The following is a 24576-nucleotide window of genomic DNA, read 5'->3' as shown; positions in this document are numbered from 1 at the left end:
TTTATGTTAGCTTCTCCTTGAACACCGGAGTGCCGCGGGTGGAACACTTCTACAGGCGTTATTTAAAAAAAAATGGATTTAATGCAAATTGAACTAAATAAAGATTGTTTGAAGGGTGGGTCTAGTATACTGTTAACGGGGTCATAGGTCAGGGAATCTGAAATGTTCGTGGCGATTCTTTAGGTTATAATCTCTTTTGTAGTAGACTCTTTTACGGACTGTTTATTTGAAAGAATTATTTACAACAAACCTTTTCTAGACTTGAATATTTAAAGAGCTTGTTACATCTCGTATGTTTTCGCATTCCGCATTTGTATCTATAATGCAAATCTGTTTTCTCTCTTATTTGTTTTTACGTAACAAAATTCGGTTATGAATATGAAATATTCAGAGTTTGTGTCTGTAAGCATTTACCTTTCACCTTTCTACTAAGGCGCTAGAAATTCCGTAAAAGGGAAGGTTGAAATCTTAAAGAACTGAAGCCTTAAACCTTATTTTTCTAAGCCTAATTTTAAAATTCAAACCGTTAAGCCCCCCCCCCTTTTTTTTAAGTTGAAAATCTTAAAAATGTCTAATTTACAACAAGGCTTAAGAAAGTCGTTCATTTTGAAACTTAAGCCTAATTTATTCAAATTCTTGCTTAAGCCTACTTTTTCTTTGACGTAAAATAAATATATTTCATCCTTTTTTTAATCATAATTCACCATAAACCTGCTTCTAAAATAATCCCCCCCTCTTCCCTCCCCTATCGCACAGAAAAGCTACTGATTTTGCATAAATAATATTTTAGGTTGTGTTATTTCAAATATGCGGAAAGATTTTAAGTCCCCAATAAAATTTTTAACACATTTTAAAAAAATACCACGGATTTCCTGATCAACATTTACATTTAGTCGATTTTTAGATTGAAGTAAATCAATCTTTTGATTTTATTTTCTGTTATATCTCTAAATGTATAGAGTCTGTGTAATATTTCTTTGGAAAATTCAATATTTTCATGTACTAGGAACGTAGGCTTTGTAATTCGTAGAAGGCTTGGTATAGAATCTCCGAAATCTCTGGGGTTTAGGCTAGAGAAAATAGCATTGTAGCGGAAAATCTATTTAGTTTGCGTAGGTTTTACGCGGAAAAACCTCTTGTTTGGGTTTGCAATACAGTGTGGAAAAGGTCAAACCAAGACTTACGTTAGGCCTAACAGTTTTCCCGCCAATTCTGTACTCTGCGCGCGATTTTCCTTCGATATTTGGAAAGTAGGCTTAACAATTTCCCACTGTTGATTAGGCCTAACAGTTTTCCCGCCAATTCTATCCTCTTTACCACGTGATTCCCTGTACTCAGCACACGCGCGCGCGATTTGCCTTCTGATATTATAAAAGTAGGCTTAGTAAAGCAATTTCCACGTGTAGTACGTTCTTATCCCATCTCAAATAACCCTGATTAATATAATCCCCATCAACCCAAATAAATGGAAGTACATTTTCGTTACTAATTTGAAAGGTTTTGAGTATCAGCGGGCAGGCACTCCAGTGTATTAGGTAATTCATATTGTCACTCTTAATTCGAGATCATTCTTAAAAAATCTCCCCTTAAACCTTTGGAAAGCAAACTGGATTTGAACTAAACGCCTTTTCTATGGGGTTTAGTTCTATGCCAAATATTGATTTTAACTTTTAAAAAAAGGAATAAAAAAGGAGCCCATTTGGAGCCGCCGAACATTTTAGGAAGCGCCTCATTTAACTCGGGTGTCTGTCCTTTTAAAGTAATCGAAAGTAATTAAGTTAAAATCTGAAAGGCTGCGAGGCCTTCCTGGTAGTACTGTTTTGGGCCCCTTTTGACGATATAGGAATGTATAAGGGCTTTGCATCGCTTCATTTATTGGCCCATAGGGAATCTCATCTTTTGCAAAGCGTCCCCATCTCTCTCTCTCTCTCTATGCAGTTTTGCAACATCTCACTTATAGAGTTGATGTTTCAATTTTCAAATAGGGCTAAATTATTAAAGTTTCCGCTGATTTAAATATTTTGGGGGCCAATTAGGGTTTTATAGAATGATTCAAAATAGGACCAAATCCGGTGTGATAATTGTTAAGGCATATTTCTATCTATTTTAAGGTTTATTAGAGGTAATAAATTATAACCTGTTAAAGCAGCTATGTACCCGAGGCCCTATTATATATTTTTCTAGGTATTTTTAGGGAGAGTTCAAATAGAAGTAAATTAACAAGAAATTATTGATACTGAATGTGAACAGTTGTCAAAGGTTAAGGTTCGAATTTTAATGCCAGCTTGGTCACGTGACGTTTAAACGTGAACATTACAAGCTGCTTAATTGTCTTTTAACTTGTACTGCAGATTTTAAACACCCTAATGTTTTAATTATTTACTCTCTCTTAATATCTTGAGCAAGTTTCTTTCATTTTTAACGATTGATTTATATCTATCCGATAATTTACTTTTAATACAAGCGTCAGGTAAATTAAGAAGAAGTCGGATGCAATTAGTTCAAAGGTCATTTGGCTGGCTGAAGTATATATATATGTTGAGCTTGCAATTACCGTGAGGTGGGTGAGTGGTGATATACGGCGGGGGCCGCGTACGTGTAGGAGTGGTGCTGGATCTTTAAAAGCTCACCTTAGTCGCCTTTAGCCATTAATTTGAGTCCGGGCTTGAAAGGAGGAGTGTGGGGGAATACTGCCAACCTAGGTGTACTAAGTTACTTAGATGTCTTCATTATAGAAGGAGAAAAGTCTTAAGATATTGCTGGATTGGATAAGGCTATAAGGTAGCCCCTCCCCCTTCCACCCACCCAATCGCCTAAGGGATAATATTTCTTATTTTTGCCCAAGAAAATTATCGAATAATTAATTACTTCATGGAGATAACGATTTTTGTTTTCTTTATTTTGAAGAAGTTTTTCTTGATTATGAGCAACTTTATTAATCAAATTTGTTATACGCAGTTTACACAGGGTTCATACAAACCGGGAAAACTGGGAAAACCTGGAAAAATCAGGGAAATAAATAGTTGACTAAAACCTCAGGGAAAATTCAGGGAAATTTCGAATTTTTAGTAAAATTCAGGGAAATTTGCGTCAAACAGGGGCCGAGTAATTAAGCAAAATGTTCATAAACATACCCTCCATAGGATTAACATTACACCCAACTTTGTAGGCCTCCTTGTGTAACACCTGAAGCATGGCCTCCAGGTGTAAATGGTATTAATTCTCCTAGTCTGAAAACTATGTATAAATATAGTAGGTTCGATTTTTGTTAGGTTAAATTATTTCAAACAAGCTGAAGTTAATATTTTTTATTTTTATTATTAGTTTAAATAACTTATTTTTTTTATAACAATCTGATATTTAAATTAGAATATTTAGGTGGTGTGTGGTTAAATTTATATTCATATACCTATTAAGGTAGACCCAGGTAATTTAAATAATTTGCATAAATTTAAAAAGCTTCCATTTTAATCCTACAAAAGAAATTTATTAAATCTAGAGCCTCTCTTTTCCTTTCTCTTTATACCTCTCCTTAATGGTTTAATTATACCATTCCCATTAATTCTAAGTCTAATTAACTTTATGACTATATATGTATATAGTTGAGCCTACAGTTCGGAGGGAAATGTATAGTAACGTGACCTGACTGTAGATGAGTTCTATTGAATTAAAGAAAGTAGAACTGTATTCATGGAGATAATATCAAGTAACCGTAGGCCATTTTTAGATAAGACAAAAGAGAGAATAAAGAAAAATTCGGAGAAAATGTATATATACTTTTCTTTCCATGGAATGGGTACATCAGGGAACTGTTCTTATCCTAACTTAAATCTGAGAGTTTCTCTGTGTATATTGAATTTAGATGAAAGAGGATATCGTCTTATAATATATATATAGAGGGGTAGGATATTTGCAAAAACAAAAATTATTTTTCTTAAATTTGTATCTGAAATTGATAAATCGATATTTGAATTATTTATTTTTATACTATAAAATGTTAAAATAGGTAAAGTGATTATTTTTCTTATGAAGTACTAGACCCCTCTTATAGAAGCACCCCTTGGCAATGATATCATCATATTCTCGTCGGGTCTTCTCATATTTAAAAAGGAAAAACGTGTTAAAAGAATTTTTTTTTTTTTTTTCAATATATCCCTGTTTTTGAACATGGTTTTGCATCTTATACGTTGTTTAAATATATAAAGATAATGTATTGGAAGGCGGGGAGATAAATATAAGAGCGTATTATAACCATTGTTAACTCTATTGGCTGCATTTAAATAAATAGAGTTTACAAAGATGGCCAAAATCTCACGGTATCTTGTTTCTGGTTTTAGTTTTCCGTTGAGAATAGGGGTCATCCATAAAATGATCTATGAAACGTAACTTGAAAACTGTGTCCCTTGTGGCGAGCAACAAAATGAAATAGAAGTTAATTGCTACATTTTTGACTAAAAATTGATTCTCATAGAATTACAATCCCACAGTAGTAGTAGCCCTTTCCTAGTGCGAACTTAAACCATCGAAATCTTAAATTTAAATTCAGTTAATAGCTTCCCTTAATCTCGTGTTTTTGGTGTATACGTTTAAAGGGTTTAATGATAAATTAAATTATTCAACAGAAACTTTTAATACTCTATCGAATTACTGCTCTGTCTTGAAACGTGAGGGTCGTGAGCAGGTGTTATATAAGAATTCCAGGTTCAAATTTCACGATCTTTTTATCTTTTTTTTACTTTTCTTTATAATAATAATAATCCTTTGCTCTCACTTAGCATCTGTGTAAAAGAAAATTTATTATGGTTAGGGGGAACCTTGTCTGATTCAGCTTGAAAATTGACGTGATCAGATTTCTTAATTAGGTCTTAGTAGTATCGTATTTTCAAGGTACTAGAACCAACCGGCTGTTAATCTAATTAGTGATATACGCGAGATTCATTGTTGAATATTTAATAAAAGAGCGTTAAGAACAAGGATTTCTTTTTTTCTTTCTTTTCTGAATTGATAATGTAATGTACAAAAGGGAAGGTGATTTTTTTTCTCTAAGCGTCTTATAATGCAAGGGTTTCTTTATAGTTAGGCTTAGGGTTGTGGTTTTGAATTAGGCTTAGTAATGAGTATGTTTGTGGGTAACTAGGGTCGTTGTTTTGAATTAGGCTTAGTAATGAGTATGTTTGTGGATAACTAGGGTCGTTGTTTTGAATTAGGCTTGGTAATGAGTAGGTGTTTCGACTGTAAGGTTCATGCTTTTGAATTAGGTTTAGTAGTGAGTAGGTGTTTCGACTAAAAGGATCGTTATTTTGAATTAGGCTTAGTAGTGAGTACTTTTAAATATTTTTAGGGCTGGGATTTTGATGTAGGGTTAGGTGTGAGCAATGACTCGCAACTTATGGGAAGGAAGAGTAAATCTACTAGGAGCAAATCTTCCGTTGTTGCATCTTGTTTCCTTTGTTTTGGGAGGCTCGAAAGTTTAATGTTTATTTTATGCATTTTGTATATCGACGTATCTCGCACGCTCCGAGAGCTTTCAAACTATGGCTCTCATCTTGAATAAATCGGATGGATGATAGAGCCGCAGAATCCTCGCAGTTTGCTTTCGGACCTTTATAACAAAATCCCCAAAGATAACTTTAGAGAGATAAGCTGAAAAAACAAATAAACTCGACACACTTAAAAGATAAAATTTATTTATTAAAAAGTGTGTATAAAAGTTTATAGATCATGAAATTACTCTTGAAAAACACTTTCGCGTAAGTACCTAAAAGTTATAATAACGATTCAAGATTGACCTCTCTTGGGTAATGTAAACTTGTCAGGTTGATATGACCTACTAAATTTAAAATCAACACATTTTTACACGCGTATATACATACATACTTAAAAAGAACCCTATTGAATGCCAAAAAGGTCTAGAGTGCTAAGAATTTGAAACCTGAAGTGTTATGGTGCCTAAATTACTTCAAAGAAAGCAAAGGAATAATTCATAATAAACGTATTGTTAGTATATGACTTAGTTGAAGGCGTGAAATTCGACTAATTTGAAAAGTATAGGTTTTAAAGGGTTTAGTTGTGCTTTCAAAGGAGGGATGAAGTGCATTTTAAACAATAAATTGGACTTGGAAAAATAAACCGTCAGTTGGGCTCCATTTTCTAAGAGTGATTATCTTGAAATTGAAAGAGTTCAAACTGAGTTCAGTGTTGGTTTATTGGACAAAAGTTTGGGGGGGGGGGACTAAATATTGGGCTAGAAACTTAATTCTTGGGCTATAATTGGTTGAATATTTGGCTGGAACCCTTGATATGGTTTTTGGGGTACTTATTTGAGTATGGGCTTGGTACTGGCAAACCATTGGTTTAAAACTTAATTATTGTTTCACCCTCTCTTTAAACTTCCCGTGATTAGTTAACCGATAGTTCCTAAGTCGTTTTAGAGGGCGTCACCTGTCCTATGGTGCGTATAGCATGCCGGTATGGTCTTCAATATGGTATATAAATGATAGAATTTTTTTTTTAAACCCCGATGCCCCTAAATATATACCATGGTGTGGTTGGTGGTGGCAGTGATGCGGTTAGAGAGCCAATGAGAAACGCTATAGGACGCCGGCGACGTTCCAGCCGTCAGCTGTTCTTAATTGCCTTCCACTAGACTCCCTTGATGAATTAGACCATTTTCTCTCTCTCTCTCTCTCTCTGTCCCTCTAGGAAAAAAAGGAAAAAACCTCTCCTAACGATTATAGGAGAGAATAAAAAACCATAGCCAACCTCTTTAGCAGCGCTCCAAACTGCATACAGGGTGCTTCTGATAAGTCTGCATTCCATAAATTAAGGGGTTCATGTTATTTGGGAAAGTCTATTTTGAGTCGAAAATGTTCTGTACTTCTATCTCCATCCATTTTGTTTGCCCTAAGGGACACTGTTTCAAATCGAGTTATGATTTTCAAGAGTGTTTTAGGGATGGCCCCTTAATTAAATTAGAAAAGGACACACCCCTTAATTTATGCATGCAGACTTATCAGAAACACCCTGTATATTCTTTTTAATCTTCGATAACTCCCAAGAACGCTTATTTCAAGCAGGTTTTGTATGGTTTAGGAATTTATGGAAAATTATGTTATATCAGAATTCTTTCTAAGATTATCACTTATTTTACCGCGTTCCTGTTTAATTATCCGGAATTTATTGTTGTAAGTTGTAGTAAATAGGGCGAAATTCGAATATGTAATTAAGCTTTAAAGAATGACGTTTTGGTTTTATTACATAACTTTTTTTTTTTTTTTGAGAAGTTTTTAACAGCTCAAATTTGTAGTCATGATATCGAAAAATATTTATTACTCCTAAAGTTACGGTCCAAATTTGACCTAGTCGGTCTCATTTTGTAGCCCTGTTTTTTCTGTATTCAACTGCGCAATCTTCTAAACCCAGTTGACCCTCTTGAAATGTCTACACTTAATTTTATAAACTCTTATTCCAATTTTGTGGTCATCATGACTTTGATTATTACTCCTAAAGTTATGGTCCAAACTTGACCTAGTCGGTCTCATTTTGTAGCCCTATTTGTGCTCTACACAACTAAGTCACCATCTAAACCCAGTTGACCCTCTTGAAATATCTACACTCAAATGTAGATCAGCAAAGTTCATTCTTTTCTAAAATTTTGTAATTGCTCGAGTAACCGTCTCCAAATTTTTCTTTTTTGTTAGTCAGTGTTGCCAAAATTGATTGTCTTGTACAATGTCTTGTCTGGAGTAAGAAAGGTCTTCCTTCTTCTTATTCTCGCCTTGTCCTTTTTTGTCTAAGATAAATGTCCCGACAGATTTTAATAGCTGTCATGGTTCGGTCCAATAACTCAAGTCTAAGCGTTGCCATCTTCCTTCTTCACCAGATTGCAATGCGAGACATACTAAAAACCAAAATCCCCACCACCGCTTCTCTTATATCCTTGGATTGTCACTATCAATTGTTAGACATATCCGAGAGATTCTGAGATTAAAATCCTAAGATTCCTTTTACTGAAACCAAATGGAGAGGTTGCTACTAGCTCTTTGTCACGTGGTTTATCAAAACATTAATATAAGTTAAGCCTTGGCTTCAAGTTTGAAATTAGGCCTATTTGCATAATTAAAGCGAGCAATATCCATTTAGTTTAAAATTAGTGCACGACATGATCTTTATTCTTAATAACATCGACTTGTCTTTAGAAGATGCTGGTTCTTTGTCACGTGGTCTATCAATGCATTAATATAAGTTAAGCCTTGGTTTCAAGTTTGAAATTAGGCCTATTTGCATAATTAAAGCGAGCAATATCCATTTTTTAAAATTAGTACACGACATGATCTTTATTCTTAATTACATAGACTTGTCTCTAGTCTTGTCTTTGTCACGTGGTCTATCAATACATTAATAATAGTTAATCCTTGGTTTCAAGTTTGAAATTAGGCCTATTTGCATAATTAAAGCGAGCAATATCCATTTAGTTTTAAATTAGTGAACGACATGAAATTTATTATTAATTACATTGACTTGTCTCTAGATTGTCTCATTATTATAGTGACACCCAATGTTAGTTCTCCATAGAGCTTAATACAGTCAATGTTAGGGTCTGCCACTAACTCTTTTGGGGTGCTGGAATTTGTGAATTGGTACAACAATCACTTCATATAGGTAGCTGCTTTCTTTCGATTTTCAATTTAAAGTTTAAGGCACGTAAAATATTTTAGGGTTTTTCTTTCTTTCTCAACACTATAATAGTGTCTGATACTTGTCTACGAACGAAATTGGGGGCGTAGAAGTCTGTATTCTTACCATCTTAGTGGTCTGAATTTAGGAGAAATTCCTGTGAAAGAACAGACCATAGTTCCTCGGTGTCGGTGATAGAAATAGACACTCATAGTTTGAAGTAGAATGAAGTTAAGACTTTGTATTTCCAAAGAGACCCGTGGTAATAATTGGCTGTGAATTATGCGTGGAATCGGGGAGAAGAGAACTAAGCCTTGGTTTTATTTTATTATTTTTTTTCTATGCCTGGTTGTTTCTGAAAGATCTTTGAAGGTAAGAGAGTCTTCCCATCCATGAGAAAAAGGGTCAGACAACCCTTTTAATGTTCCTTGCACTATATTCTTCTATTTCGTGACTTTCAAAGGCTTCAACACTTTTGCTTCTTGGGCTCTCTCTAGGCCTAATCGTTGCCGTAATTTTCTCAGTCAGTTCCTTTCTGTTGGAAGTTTTTTCTTCTTTTAAGTCTGAAGCATTTAGGCCTTGGCCTTCTCTTGAAACGGTACTCTTTGTCTATTGTGGAATGGATCAGATCGATGGTGATATGTTTTTCATCTTAACGGTGATGGTGGTGTGGTAGTTGGGTAGCCTATTTTTAGATCTTAATCGGATGAGATGAGAGTTATTATTAAGACGTTCTGAGAGTGTTTTTTTTAGTCTGCTTCTGCGATAAATTATGCTGTGTGAATAGTTAATTAAGATTAATTGGGAGATTCTGTTCTGTTCAGTTTCTTTAAAGGCCAATTTGATCCTGGAGAGGTGGTAAAAAACGAACTAGGAAGCAATTTATAATTAAATAATTTGGGATATAATTAAAGAGTTTAGAGGGGTTAATTTAATTAATTTCTAAAGTTATCTATTTTATAATTTGTGTTTTTCACGAACGTATAATTACTTTTCTTACAAATAATTTTGAAGCTATATATTAAGATTAATATTATCTTACAATGCATCCAACCGTGAAATAATGAACGTAGTGTCCATCACTGCATATAAACTTCCGCATATTCTATTCTCTAGCCTGTAAAGCATGTAATTACATATTTTCAATATCTACAGAAGACCAAATGGCAAAACAATTGAATTAAATATATATATATATTTATTACAAAATAAATTTTTTATACAATGTATAATTTTCATGAAATTGAAAAAAGGTAAAAAAAACTAAGAATCTATTTAAAAAAAATATCCAGAAATATTTTGACCTGATAGATGACATCTACAAGAGATAGATATTGCTCACTGAAGGGGTTTGGAACTGAATGATCAGTGCACTTAATCGAACAGAATACTACCAGCTTTTCAATCTGTTGTAGATTGCACTGGCAACACTTGCCTATCGCGCCTTTTTTTTTTCACAATAAGAAAAAGTTTCTTTAATATACTTAATAGTAACCGAACCATTAATAGAAGAAGTTCCACTATATACACTTTCATTAAACGAATCTTAATTACTTTTACCGTCCGTTTCCGAACGATGATAGGAGAGAATCCCTTTTCATATCGAGAGCCAAAAAAGTTTAAAAGCTTTCACTTTTTTTTCACTATTAGAATTTACTGAAAGAAAAGGTACTCTCCACCCAGTCTCCAGGCTTGCTTTTAAAACACCTTTCCCTACCTTGTTTAATAGTAGAAACTCATCCTATCTCAAAGGAAACCGTTTCTTTTTATCGTCAAACTCATTCAACTCAAGCTCCGAAGCAATTTCTCCATGGGATTCGAGCTATATAGAGTTGTAAAAGGAAAAAAAACTTTTTTCCGGAAAATGTTATATCGTTTCGTGTATCTGTGAACAACCCCTCTTTGGAATGGATTGGTAGCCTGGTAGGAACTACAACTAGGGTTGTGTAGGCCTAGGCCTTGTATTTCCCGGCCATAACTGGAGGAGGAAAACCTTTAGGGGATTTTTCGCTGTGGTGATCGAAAATTTTTCAGGATGTTTCTTTTCTATTAAACTATGTATACAGTATCTATCCTTTGGGATGGGTTTATACGCTGCGTTATTCAGAAGCTTTTCAGAATCAGTGTTTTGTTAAAGTTTTTGAATGAATGTGGTACCTACTACATCATTCATTCATTCGTTGATAGGAGACTAGCTGTTAAATTTATGTTAGGTGTAATGAAGTGCAAGGCTTAACCCAAAAAGAAAATAAGCCTAATTTATATGGAGGAAAGACTTGTTAAGTTGTTCGAGTAATCTCAAGTTTGGCGCGAGAAAAATCACCTCGTGCTTTTAAAATTAGGCTTAGCTCCTCTACGTTGTTGTCAAGCATCTTGCTACCAACTTAGGCCTAATTTAGGGTTAAGAAAATTGTCTTTTTATTCAAAACTAATTCCCACGTGACGAATATCGTAATGGTGTCATTGACGTCACGTATGATAGTTTATTATATATATATATACATTTTTATTATAAGTTACCTACACCTAAATACCCACTGTTTATTACGAAATTCTGCGCTTAAGTTAATCTCTGAAGGGTGTATCCATTGTGTTCAACCATTGGAAAATTTTAAACTTTTCAAAAAACTAAAAATATTTTAATGTATGTAGTAGTGGGCCCTAATGGGGTCTAGGTTGTATAATATTCTGTGAAAATAGTTAAAATATTTCTATGTATGATTCATCTCTGTGGCGTCTTGGGGTTTTAGACATAATTTTCATATTTATATCTTAAAGATTAGGCTTAACAAGAATACGAAATAAGCTACACCGGAAGAGGCCCTTAGAAATTAAATACGAACACGAATGCCTATGCGTTGCTAGGGGCAACACCTGCCTTTTAATTTCAAATTTCTAAGGACCTAATTCAATCTGAGTTTGCCTTACCACTACTTTAATTTTAAATGTATTCAGCCTGGTCTTTGTAGGCAGCATACTCCGGCTGTTGTGAAAAGTAAAAGAAATGGCATCTGGTCGTTTTAACAGTGTTAGGTTATATGATGAAATTCCATAGGGTGCCATTTGCCGTATAGGGAAAAATAATTGGGGTGCCATGTATATATAACTCGACACTTCGTAATCTTCCGTATAACAGGGGCCCCCATGATTTAGGGGAATGTTTTGACTGAGGCAGGACCCTTGTCCTCCTGTTCAAGGGAGAAATCCGAGCACGGAATGAATTAATTTCAATCTCAGTTGACACTGTAAGTAAAACTAAAACTCTGCGTATTTATAAAGGCTTATATTTAACTTTGTACACGCTGTAATCTAAAATTTGTAAATTATTTGAGAACATGACGTTTTCTCCCGATGGAGGGTTTCGCTCGGTTTAGTTTTGGTTCAAAATATTGGGTCTGGTTTTCCTCTATTTCCTCTATGAAGATTTTCAAGTAACTCTTGAATGTTAAGAAGTAATTTGATGCAAGATAATTAATTATAGGAGCGAAGTGCAGTGGGAAAGTTCTATGGGAAATTAATTTTGAGTCGAAAATGTAACTTGTATCCTATTTTGAACAAAGTGTAACCCTTTTATTGTGTTTTATGTATGACCCCTAAATTAAATTAGCAGAGTCTTTTAGTTTCTTATGTTAATTTGAAGGGAGTCATCCACTATTTTTAATTTTCATGGGATAATTTAGTAAATACGCGTGCACCCTCCTCCGGATGTACATCTGTTTCTTGAACCAAGGCAGCAGTTGCCGAGCTATTGACGAAAACGGTTCAACTTCAAAGCGAGGGTCTGTCTGTCTGTCCATCCGCTATGTCGTAAATAAATGTATTATCTACTAAGTTCTTATATAATTAAGCCTCTTCAGCTTTGTAGGGAGAGTACTATGAGCAATGACAGGCACTGTTATATCACCATTTTTTTCTTTGCTAACTTAGGGGGTAATTACTTTACTTATGCTCTACTAGCCTCTTGAGACTTATTATACGGTGGTCTGGCCGAGTTTAGCATCCAATGCCAATGGTCTTCAGTGACAGCACCCGTTCGTTTCCTTGATTCCTATGTGTTTCCTTTTCCTTTTGGGTTCGGTTGCGTGATCGTAGTAATTGATGAGAGAGTAGGGATGTGTGGTGAGAAGGACTACTGCCCATAAGTGAGAAGAGAGAGAGGGTTGTATTTAGTTTTAGTAAGTTTATCGGGTTGGGTTTTGTGTACTGCATGGTTACAGGAACACTCTTGTGCTGTGACTGACTGACTGTCGTACATTGTGTTGAGAGAAATTGCGGTTGTGTCGCGTCGCGTTGTTGCATCGCTGCAGATTTTAATTGGGTTGTGGTGCGGTACATGGGTGCGTTTTATATTCGTGAAGGATTTGATGTGGAAAATTGTATTTTATTTTTATTTATTTTTTAAGGATTCTGGATTAGACTAGTTGGGACTGTTTTTGGTTTAGAAGTTGCTTTTAGCCTAGAAAGTTAACGCTTTTGTTGAATTTTTTTATTATTTATTTTAAAGATCAGGAAATGAAATGTAAGTTTATGGGGTATAATACAAATTAAGTTTCAAATCCCGATCCATAAGGTGTACTTACTCTTAGTTGAAAATGTCAAAATGAATTTAATTCAGGCGATAAAAAAAGACTAGGCCTAGGGTAGATGTTTTTAAAATTCGTAAGAACTTAACCGGAAGGACTAAACCAAAGAAAAAAATTAGAGTTTTCTTTTTTTAATTTTGAACATTGGTAACCTCATTATAATAAACCAATTAAATACTCAGATAACCATACAGTATTACAATAAAAATCCTTATTTTCGCTGCCAAAAAACAAACAAAATTAATTGTCACACTTCATGGGTGTTGGTGTTGTTGTTATTATTCTTTAAAACAAAACAATCTCTTTGAAATCTCTCCTAACTGTTCCAGAAATTTAAGTTTTAACTAACGAGACGATAAAAATCAATCCCAATTACCGAACGGGTTGGTTAATTGTACCAACCCAGCCATGTTTTCGCTAAACGCGACGAAATTTTAAATAATTCGTTTCCGGAAAACTGGTAAACCTTTTTAGGGAGTGGGGTGCAAGTATACGGAGTGTTTACCCAAATGTTCTTCAAAAATCCCCTTCCCCCCGTCATCCTTAAGCCTAATTGACTGACTTTACGAAGGAGCAAAGTTTTCTGGATTTTTCTTTTTATAAAGTTTATATAGGCCCTAGCTAGGGTTTTGATATTTACGGAAATTAAGATCGGGTTAAATGTAGCGGACGTGATTAAGCGAACTTTTACGGTGTTTATGCAAATTTGTATAACCGGGGCCCCCACGCAAAGATTGGGATAAAATTTCACTATATTTTTGACACAGGTTTAATAAGGGCACTGATTACGAAATCGGAACAAGTCGTCCCTTATTAAGTTCATAAGATATGTTCCATAAGTTTGTCACTGGTTATTGAGAGCTTGTCAAAGATTCAAGGTAAAGCGACCCCTGGTGAGACGGTGCATATCAAAGGCTTAGTACAGACTAAATAGGAAGATGGAAGTCCAGCAAAATTAACCACCGAGTGTAGGACTTCAATTCTCGCTTGTCGTTCTCGAACTAGCTCGAGCTGTAAGTCTCTAGAATTACGAACTAGTATAGGTAGTGTCATACTTATGGGGAACATATCCTATAAACTTATGATTATTATCACTTATAGGCCTGGATTAGACCTAAATTTAAATTAACATTTAAAAATACAATTTTCCTTTAGTCGATTATAAAACCTTTCTAGACTAGACTACTTAAACTTTAACCGAGTATATATATAAATAATAAATAGTTAAATAATATTTATTTCATTGCGAATGGAAAAAAATTAACATTTTTAAACAGTAGAACCAAACAGGATTAACTGGAATGAATGAATGAATTAGTATAATAATGGTATAAAGAATTGCGTAAGGCAATTCTATATAAACATCATGGCAAAGAATAAAATGGGAGGGTGGTAGGGTTACTTTTAAATGAATAATATATATTCTTTTTTTTTTGTTATTTAAATTATTTCGTTTGTAGTTTCTGTATATAGTCTAGATTATACTCCCCCCCCCTCGTGCACGTACTAAACTGGATTATTTTTCAATAAACCAGGTTAATTTTACTCGTTTGCCATAGTCACGTGGTGTAAAGGTCCAGTTATTATTATTATTTATCTTTCAAGGGATCTTAAGGGGTATATTATAAATGTTATCTTATGGTTAGATTTCTTCTTTTTTTGTATCTCCTTTTTGTTATAAAGAGTTTTACTTTAGAGTTTGGGGTTTTTTTAACTTTGTTAAATATTTGAAAAATAAAGGTTTTTTTTCTCGTTATTAAGTATATATTTATATATACAATATTAAATTTTGAGGCTATGTATATAATATATATGAAACAGGCTTCTAAAAGCGATTAGTCAGTCTCTGGAATGTTTTTCATTTGTTCTCGAAGTTATTTTTGGGGTTATGGAAGATGTATTGTTGTGAGGTGGTTTTTATTTTCCTCATTTTGGTTGTTTTTGACGAGAAATTTTTTATATATTTAATTTTTAACGTCACTTGTTTATTTTTATACTGTTTTTATATAGGGTTGGGTGGTTGTTAATTATGATGACATTGATAGGGGTTTAATTAGTGTAAAAGAAATGGCTTGGAAATCAAGAATGAAAAGAGCCTAAAATAATTTTTATTTATTAATTGGTTTATAACTTTTTATTTTAATTTCTTGCCCGATTTTGACGTAGTTGGTCTTGTTTTGTAGCCCGTTTCGCGCTCTATTTTATAGATATCACGTGATTGGTTTAAAAAATTGGGAGTTGAAGTTTAAAGCTTGAATGTAAGATACAACCAGCGTGGTTTAAAAATAATTATTTCCAAATGTTTGTTTTTGAAATGTAAGCAGAATAAACACTTTTAAAATAAACACAATTTTAGGCACGCAGTTGGTTTTATAAACACTTCAAATTAGAAGCCATTGAACTTCTAATTTATATAAAACTATAATTAATCAATAAATTATAATTTGATTGGCTGAAATTAAAATATTTTTAATGCGCAAAACGATTAATAAATCAAACGCTTTCTCTATCTATTCTTCGTTTAACAATACAAAGCTATCTGTATATTATTTTCCATTCCTAAAAAACTTCTCCTAGAGATAGAAATTCAAGCTTTTAAATTGGGGAAAAATACGGTCATGGTACATTGCACCCAGTACTACAACCTCAAAGCCCTCTCGCCAACATACACACACACAAAGTGACTTCTGGCAGCAGTCTAAAACTTCTCTAAGGCTTCATTCACAAGTTAGTCTTATTACGTGAAACTCGTACAGTCGTCGCTGTCGTTCGTGATCTCGGCCGGGTGCCTTCGACGCGGTTTTAGTTTATCATTAAATCCTAGTAGTTAGGCTTAGCTAAAATTTCGAATTTAATACCCCCCCCCCCCTTTCTATATAGTCGAAAAACATCTGTCTTTCAGCTCAAATATCAAAAACACATAGATGTACAGCCGAACCAGTCCAAATATCGCTTTTTCCTCGAGTTAGTGTAGTGCTCGTGATTCCGGAATAAAAATGTTGTGCTAAGCCTAATTTTTGGATTAACTCCGCGTGTTTTGTGTTTGTTGTTGTGAACATGCAAGAAAATTCAAAGGGTGGATTATCGACTAGTTGTATCGGATTAGGTGGTGTACATTCTGGTTCTACAAGTTGGTTGCACACTAAAACACCCCCGAAGTATTTGAACCCTTTGTTGAAAGTTGCCGAGCAACTTTGGGAAGTTTATGCTAAAAGAAGAGCTGGATATAAACCGTTGAATGACGAGTATATAATATGGCTGGTAATTAATATTAATTAATTATTAAGTGTCGTGAAGCCCAAGTTTCATTTTCTTTTGGGTCTTTACGAGGATTTCAGCTCCTAAGCGAAAACTGTTATAGGTTAGGATAGGTTACTGGTTAGGTCGCATGTTAAAGGATAGGTAGGCTAGTTTAGGTTACTGGTTAGGTCATGTTTAGGTTATTTCATTTCGTGTTTGAATTTGTGCTTCCTTTTTACTCCCTTTGAACTTGGTTGGTATCTGTAAATAACAGTGTAACAAAGAAAATAACAAAATGTTTCTACTTCTTCAAACTTTGTTCACAGGACTTTGTTTTGATTATTTAATCTTTGGTATCTTCGTACATTATTAATTAAGTTAATTGGCAAATCGTTTCTCCTATTGTAAGTTTATTTATAACGTGATTTCGGGGAGAGACTTCGTGATTAACCAAAAACAAAAGAGCTAGGACCAAACCCAAAGTGATATCGTTGATTATTATTTAAAGCTATTTTTAGAGAATTGGGGGGAACCCGCATTCAGAATCTGAACGTTAACCATCAAAGACCGCACAAAATACTTGGTAAAAAGAAAAAAAATAAACCCTTTCCAATTAGTTAATGGTAGAATACCTTCGTTTTTATCTCAATTCTTTTATGTAACTGTAGATTTTGGAAAAAAGAGAATTTTTTTTTTCCTTTTTTCGATCCACTTTGAATTCATTGTTTTGAATAAAACCTCTAAGGGGCAGAGTGAAGAGATGGAGTTCATTGAAAGAGAATCTAGCTATTTTTATCCTCATCTCATCAGCGTATGATAAAATATATCCCGATATATGTTTGGAGACAGAATAAAAAACTGTGCTCCGAAACTTCTAAGGCGCCAAAAAGTTTCGCGCATTTTTTTTATAAATATATTTATATATAAAGATTAAAGGTTTTGAAATATGATTCCCTTATGAGCTTCGTCACATCAAAAACAGATAAAAAGCCACCAGAAAAGATGAATTATCGTGAATTTTTATGTCCCCGTTAAAGTTAAAGTGAAATTTATCGATTTATAAAGAAATTTTGTTCCGAATTTAATATTCTAGAATCATTTTTATTTTTTTTTTATTTTTTGGAAATATTCTGGGACAAAAAAAATCATTAAATCTGGTTAGTTCACACGCTCTGTTTTAATAAATACTATCATAAGTTCAAAATATCTGTTGGCTATAAGTTTGACACTGGTTACAAACTGGAGCTTGTCATGAAGTGATGTAGGTCATAGAGAACTTTCATTTGGGGAAGGAGCTAAGATATGTGAGATAATTTACACCGCCATATTGGTGGGTTCATTGCATAAGGAAAGCTGAAACCCACCAATATGGTTGCAAAAACCGTGGTAGGACTTAGGAGGGTGTGACGTACTACGCAGATAGATTCTATAGATTCTGGTGAGGCACTGTCAAAGGCTTAGTAATGCAGATTATATAGGAAGATGGAAGTCCTGCAAAATTAACAGTGTAGTATTTCAATTCTCGCTTGTCGTTCTCGAACTAGCTCGAGCTGTACGTCTCTAGCATTACTCTCTAGTGTAGTTAGTGTCATACAGGCCCGTAGCCACGGGGGGGCACCAGGGGGCAATGCCCCCTCAAAAATATATCCTGCCCCCTCAAATAAGATTTCGGTTTGCCCCTAAATGCCCCCTCAAAATTTTCCAATGCCCCCTTATCAAATTAAGTTTTCATTTTGGTACACAAATATTAAAACTATTTAGAATTTATATCAACATATTTTAGACTTTATTGTCTTTATCTGTGTATATTCCTGATACCGTACTGGAATTTTTTTACTTGATATATCCCTGATTCATTTGTATGTTTTAAATTCACTTTTGATTTGTATCCCTGATGCACTGGAATTTTTAGCCTTTTGTCATTATCCTTGATATATATCGCCGGTTTTGTCATCCAGGACCAAAATATTATGTCGGGGTACAGCGAGGGGTCGGGCGTTTTGGAAAAAGTGTTCGGGATTTCGAAATCCAATTTGATTTCTTCGGATTCCGTTTGATTTCGTCGGATTTCGTTTGATTTCGTCGGATTTCGTTTGATTTCAGAATTCGATAAAATCCAATGAATTTCATCGAATTTTTAGATTTTTCCCATGATTTCTTTGGATTTTGGATTTCGTGAATTTTGTAATGGATTTCACGATTTCTTTACTGATTTTGTTTCTGATATTGTGATTTCGCTTCTGATTTCGTGACTTTTATGTTGATTTCGTGATTTCTTAGTTGATTTTGTGTTTTTTTTTTCCTGATTTTATGATTTCTTTCATGATTTTGTGATTTCGTTGCTGATTTCGGATTTTTTATTTGATTTCAAAATCAGCATTGATTTCGGATTTCTTAAGTTGGATTTCACGTGTAGCGTACGGGAGTTAATGAATGACCGACCCCTCGGGGTACAGACTTACATTTGACGCCTCAACAGCGACTTGCGAAGTTGCGAGGCAAGCTTTTCTTGTCCTACTCGCGTATTTTCACTTTAACGACGAGCTATGTCACTTGAAAGAAAGTGAAACTTAACTTCCCTAGCCTATGAAAAAGATCTGACTAGAAATTAAGATTTAGAATTGTTTATTAACAATTTATTTTTTTTAAACTTTTTACAAAAAGTTTGATTTTCAAATGTTAAAAAAGTGTCAATAATGAAATACCTGTGGAAATAGTTATTGTCTGACATTTTGATATTTATGTTATGTTATTCTACAAAAAAAAACTCCATTTGCCATGCCCCCTCACAGAAAGATACTGCCCCCTCTGCGTAACTTTTCTGGCTACGGGCCTGGTGTCATACTTATGGGGAACATATCACTTATAAACTTATGATACTAATGAATCCAAGAGGAAGTAATTAATAATTTTCTAGGACGCTTTTTTCGATTAAAAAACTTTACTTTTCGACTAATTATTGCCAAGTTCAACTAAGCAAAACAAGTACCAGAATCCTAATACTTGTCCAATAAAAGCTTAGTAAAGAAAATAAAAAAAACCGGACACAAAACTCGCATTGGGTGACCGTTGATGTGGAAAGTTTCGGATACAACCATTGCAAGGCGCGTAGGAAAACCTCTCATCCGGTTAAATGCTTGCTGGCTTTACTCGCTTTGCTTGTCTTAATGCCGTATATGCTTTTATCAATCGATATTTCGTGGTTCTGGAACTCTCCCCTTTGTTTTGACGTATGCTAATTAGAGATTGTTTCGCGGGAGTTGAATGGTTTTCAATTCATTCTTATGCCGCTCAGGGGATTTTAGCAACTCCTAAAACTTGTTTGAACTTTTGGAGAGAAAATAAATTTATTATTATGATGTTCATGAATAAATGTCTTATAGGTTATGGGTAGGTGGACGGTGTATATTTTGTATTTTGATTGCAAAATTAAGGGGTAAAAGTTGGCCAATGTCTTTAAATGTAGTTTGATTGCAAAATTAGGCTCAAAATTGGCAAATATCTCATAAATGTTTTCTAAATTAGCCCGAAAACTATTCAAATATCTCAAAATTTGTCTTAAAAAATTCAAATATTTGAAAAACTAATCCAAAATTAGGCCAAAACTGTCAAATATCTTAAAATATATTCCAAAATCATTTGAAATCAATATGAACCCTAAATTTTCAACATTCGATATAAACATTACCATTAATATCTCTTTGAAAATATAAATCTCACAAATGTCCGCATCCAAAACAACTCAATGGTTTTATATTACTTTTAAAACCATTGAAGCATGTTTTGAATCGAATATTTATGAGTTTATATTTTGCTTTTCCAAATCTATATATACAAGAGAAAGTAAATTTTGAAAAAAATTGCAGAAATCTTTATTATGTTGGACTGCTATTCTTTTCAATCGTAAACTTTCTCAAGAAAAATGAGAACCATTGAACAAAAAAGGAGAAATATTTATTTTTATTGTTAGAGTATTGATTTTATTGTTAAAAGTCTTTTTAAGATTTAAAATATATTAGGCAATTTTTGAGGAGATCATATTTTTTATTATTGCTGGGATTTGAAATAAATCCATCCCAATATTAATAAAGATTTTATATCTTTGTTCTACTTTTGGGCAACGGAATAACCCTGAATTTTTTTTAGGCTTTTGGGAAAATATTGTTCTAAATAAATATAGTCTATTTTCCATTTTCCAACTTATCTTGTTAGTGTAGGTTGTAATAAATCCTCGCTTGAATGAATATCGTCTGTCTTTATAGGTGCTATCAAGTTACATTGGTATGTCTCATTGTAACAGTTATTAACAATACTGTCATTGTTTTCGCTTGAGTTTATGAGAAAATAGCGTATTTTTTTCCCTCTAAAATATTTCGGTCTGGAACAACACCAAAACGTCGTAAAAGAAAAAAAACTGTTTCAGTGTTTCTTTGATTTTAGTTTTAACAAGGTTATTTTGCAGTTAAAGCGAAGGTGATTGTATTAAAGGCTTTGAAGGGGGACTGTGGTCAACAGATACGAGTGGAGTGTTTTAGGTTTGGGAAAAAGTTTCCTCTAGAATCAAATTTTGCGTTTTTAATTTTTTTCAAGTTTTATCTAAGAAGGTCAGACTGGAGATGCTCTCTTTATCTCAAGAGAGTGTCTGACCTCTACGTCAATTTTTTGACCTTTTTAGAAGAACAGAGTTCCCTTTTTTAAAAGCTTTTTGGGGGTTGTTGGGTCTTGAGTTAGAATTGGGTTCAAACCACCCACATTGATGAAGTAAATTTTAAAATGAAACGTAAAGATTAGGCTTAACACTTATTTTCAAACTTTGCGAGTCATCGTTGAATGACGCATCTTTATCCAACAACATCATCATTAAAATTTGTATTAAGACGAAATCTTCTAGAGAAATATTCAAATTTGATTCTAGAAATCTCTTTAGTGAAATTGAATTTATAAACATTTAAATTAGGCCTAAAGACTATTTACTTTTCTTAGTCATTGAAATAAGGCTTAGAGAGAAGAAATTAAAATTAGGCTTAGTACGTCTCTGATAAATTTACCTAGGCAACGCGCCATAATGTCGTCTGCAATTATTGAATTTTATAAATCCAAAAATAGGCTTAGCATTCTATTAATAAAAATAGATTAGGGGTCATTCTCCTTCATTTGACAGATCAGATAGCGCTATATATAATAAAAGAAGAAGAGCCAAAAGTCCTTTGTACAAAAAGAAAAAAAAACACAAAGCTGAAGCTACGTCCGAAACTAAAAGTGGTGGATTATCACAAGCCCGCAAATTAACTGGGGCAATCAGCCGATAGTTTAGTCTGCAAATTAAAGGTCTCGAAGATCATAGACGTTTTTCCTAAATCCATTGTTTAACTTTACCCATGCACGACTTGATTGAGTGTAAGGCCGTCACCGACATTGGAGGGTTTGTCTTGAAATTTCTAATCCGGTAAAAGGACACGAACCTGAACCATCCAGTTGTATCTTTTCATAGATATTAGAAACGCGTTATAACTCTACCTACAGCTAAAGAGAGAACCACTATAAATCTTTCTTTATGTAGGTATCTATTGTAATTTAGGCTTAAGTATTACTTGGCAAGTAATATAAACATTTTTTTTCCTTATTGTTCATGAATGCAATTCCAATTACTGTTTTAACCTTGGATTTGTTCTTTTTTTTACACAAAACAAAACTTAAACTCATTTTGTGTGGAATTTTTTTTTTAAACAATGGTATTTGAAAGGTTTTGAAACGCAAAATAGAAAGGGGAAAGTTATATTAGATTATACAATTACATTTAGGCCTAGAAACTTTAAATACAACCCCTTTTATTCCCTGAGGTATAGACCAACAACGCCTTTTAACATAATAATCTTCAATTTTTTTTTGCATTGTTTTACAAAAACTGTATCGAATTAGGATTTAGAAGGGCCTCTTCTGGAGTTAAGTTGTTTTTTTCTTCATTTTGTTAGTTAAACGTTCCTTCTTGTTGTTTTACGATTGTGAAAACATTTAGGCTTAGCAACTATTTAAAATCAAGTTTAAAAATTAAACTTATCATCAATGTTATTTAACTTATTAGTAAATTTCTTTAAAAGTGTAATTAATTAACAGTTGGGTTTTTCCCTGTTAATTAAACGTTTCTTGTTGTTTTTTTACGATTGTAAAAAACATTTAGGCTTAGCAACTGCTTAAAATTAAGTTTTAAAAAAATTAAACGTATCATCAATTTTATTTAACTTATTAGTAAATTTCTTTAACAGTATAATTAATTTAATAATAGCTTTATTTATTTATTAGGTTTATAATAAAAATGGACGGGTGTGGTTGGTTAGTTTGTTGGTCGAGTTTGTAATCTCGTATCAAAATTGAATATTTTTACATAGATACCTTCTTAACCTGAACCACTTAATCTCATAACTATATAGAGAGATGCCGGTTTCGATATAATTATTATGTTTCAACTCTTTTCTCGCCATGCACCTCTCCCTAAAATGATTACCAAAACCACACCCTGTATATATGTAAGAAACAGGCTTTCCTCATGACTTCAAATGTCCAAGAAAATATATTTAACAATTTTTATTTTTTAAAGACAAGGTTTTTAAACTCTTTCAAGAAGAGAAGATTCGGTTCTCATACGCGTGGGATATTTTTAATACATTTTCGATATTATGAATGACTTCGATCTTCGCGAGAATGTATGATTGTGACGTTGAACGACACGACATGACTTGGGTCTCTTAGCATAAGATATGTTCCTACCATAAGTTTGTTAATCTCTGGTAACTTAGAAACTGGAGCTTGTAATTTTGAAGTGAGTGAGGTAGGTCATAGGTTAGAGGTAAAGCGAAGACGCCTGGTGACTAGGCGATGTCAAAGGCTTAGTACAGACTAAATAGGAAGATGGAAGTCCTGCAAAATTAACCGAGTGTAGGATTTCAATTCTCGCTTGGAATGGAACTTATCTATAAACTGATGGTTTTAGTTAAATTTTCATGAGGAAATTTATAAATTCGTGATAATAGCAATATTTATAAAACAGGTTTTTCACTTTTGGGACCATTTTTTTTTCTATACACTTCCCCCCAAAGGATAATACATTGAATAATAAAAAAAACCGTTTTGCAAAACTATCTGTAGGCTATTTTCAAAAAGGTTCCTAAAGGGAATCTTTTGAATATCGTCTGTCTGTCGTTTAGACTCCCGCCAATCTCTTTCTTTCTTATTTCTTCAAAACTTTTGTTACTTCCCAAATGTGTTTGAACGATCTGGGAAGGTTTATACTCGACGTCATATTTAGAAGGAATCAAAGTTTCGATTTTCAAGTATTTGAAAACTGTAGTAGTGAATATATTCAGGTTAGTTTGACTTGACCATTTTATTTATTTTTTTCCTCGCGTTTTTTATTATTATTTTTGGCGCGGAAATAGGGTGAAATACAATAGGGAAGATGAAAGTGAACACCACCTGCTCGGCGGAATTTTTTTACGCCACGGTTTTCATTTTCTCATGTTGATTTGATACTGAAATCAAAGCCGGTGAGGGGGGATTCGATGTTACGTAAGGGCTTCTTTGAATTGCGTGTTCACTGTTCACCCTTATGGGTGCAGTAGCTTTGATTGTTGTTAGAAATGAATGATAGAGGCTTCTTATTTGGCTCTATTTGTTGTTTTTGTATGGTGATAGAGGAAGTTTTGAATGGGAAGAAATCATTTGTAGAATTCTATTTCCTGCTGGTTTTTTTTTTGTTATATTTGGGGATGGGGGATAAGTTCTTCTGGTTTATTTTGGGTTCCCATAGTTAAAGGCCGACTTCCATCGAAAAGGGTTCTTACGAGCTGAAAACCGTGCATCGAGAGTAACAATGGAGCGACCGTGCCGATTTTCGAATCCCCGCTGGACAAAATTTTGAGGGGTTCTTACGAACTGAAAACCTTGATACGGGGGTTCTTACGAACTGAAGATAAACAATAGATATTTTCCTTCAGAGGGTCCTAAAAATCGGGAATAAAATATTTAAGAGACTTTCTATTGTTCATCTTCAGTTCGTAAGAACCCACATAGCAAGGCTTTC

General features: G+C 33.7%; 1 protein-coding gene across 3 annotated transcripts in view; it reads left to right on the top strand.

Moving 5' to 3' along the window:
- Positions 1 to 24576, top strand: part of RhoGEF3 (Rho guanine nucleotide exchange factor 3) — a 111061-nt gene that overhangs the window by 78184 nt on the left and 8301 nt on the right. The window lies entirely within an intron of this gene.

Source organism: Phalangium opilio, unplaced genomic scaffold (assembly GCF_054372755.1).
Source record: "Phalangium opilio isolate 3A_F unplaced genomic scaffold, DU_Popi_V2 ptg000045l_1, whole genome shotgun sequence".
Lineage (NCBI taxonomy): Eukaryota > Metazoa > Arthropoda > Arachnida > Opiliones > Phalangiidae > Phalangium > Phalangium opilio.
Note: the sequence above shows the minus strand (reverse complement) of the source record. Positions and strands in the feature narration are given on the sequence as shown.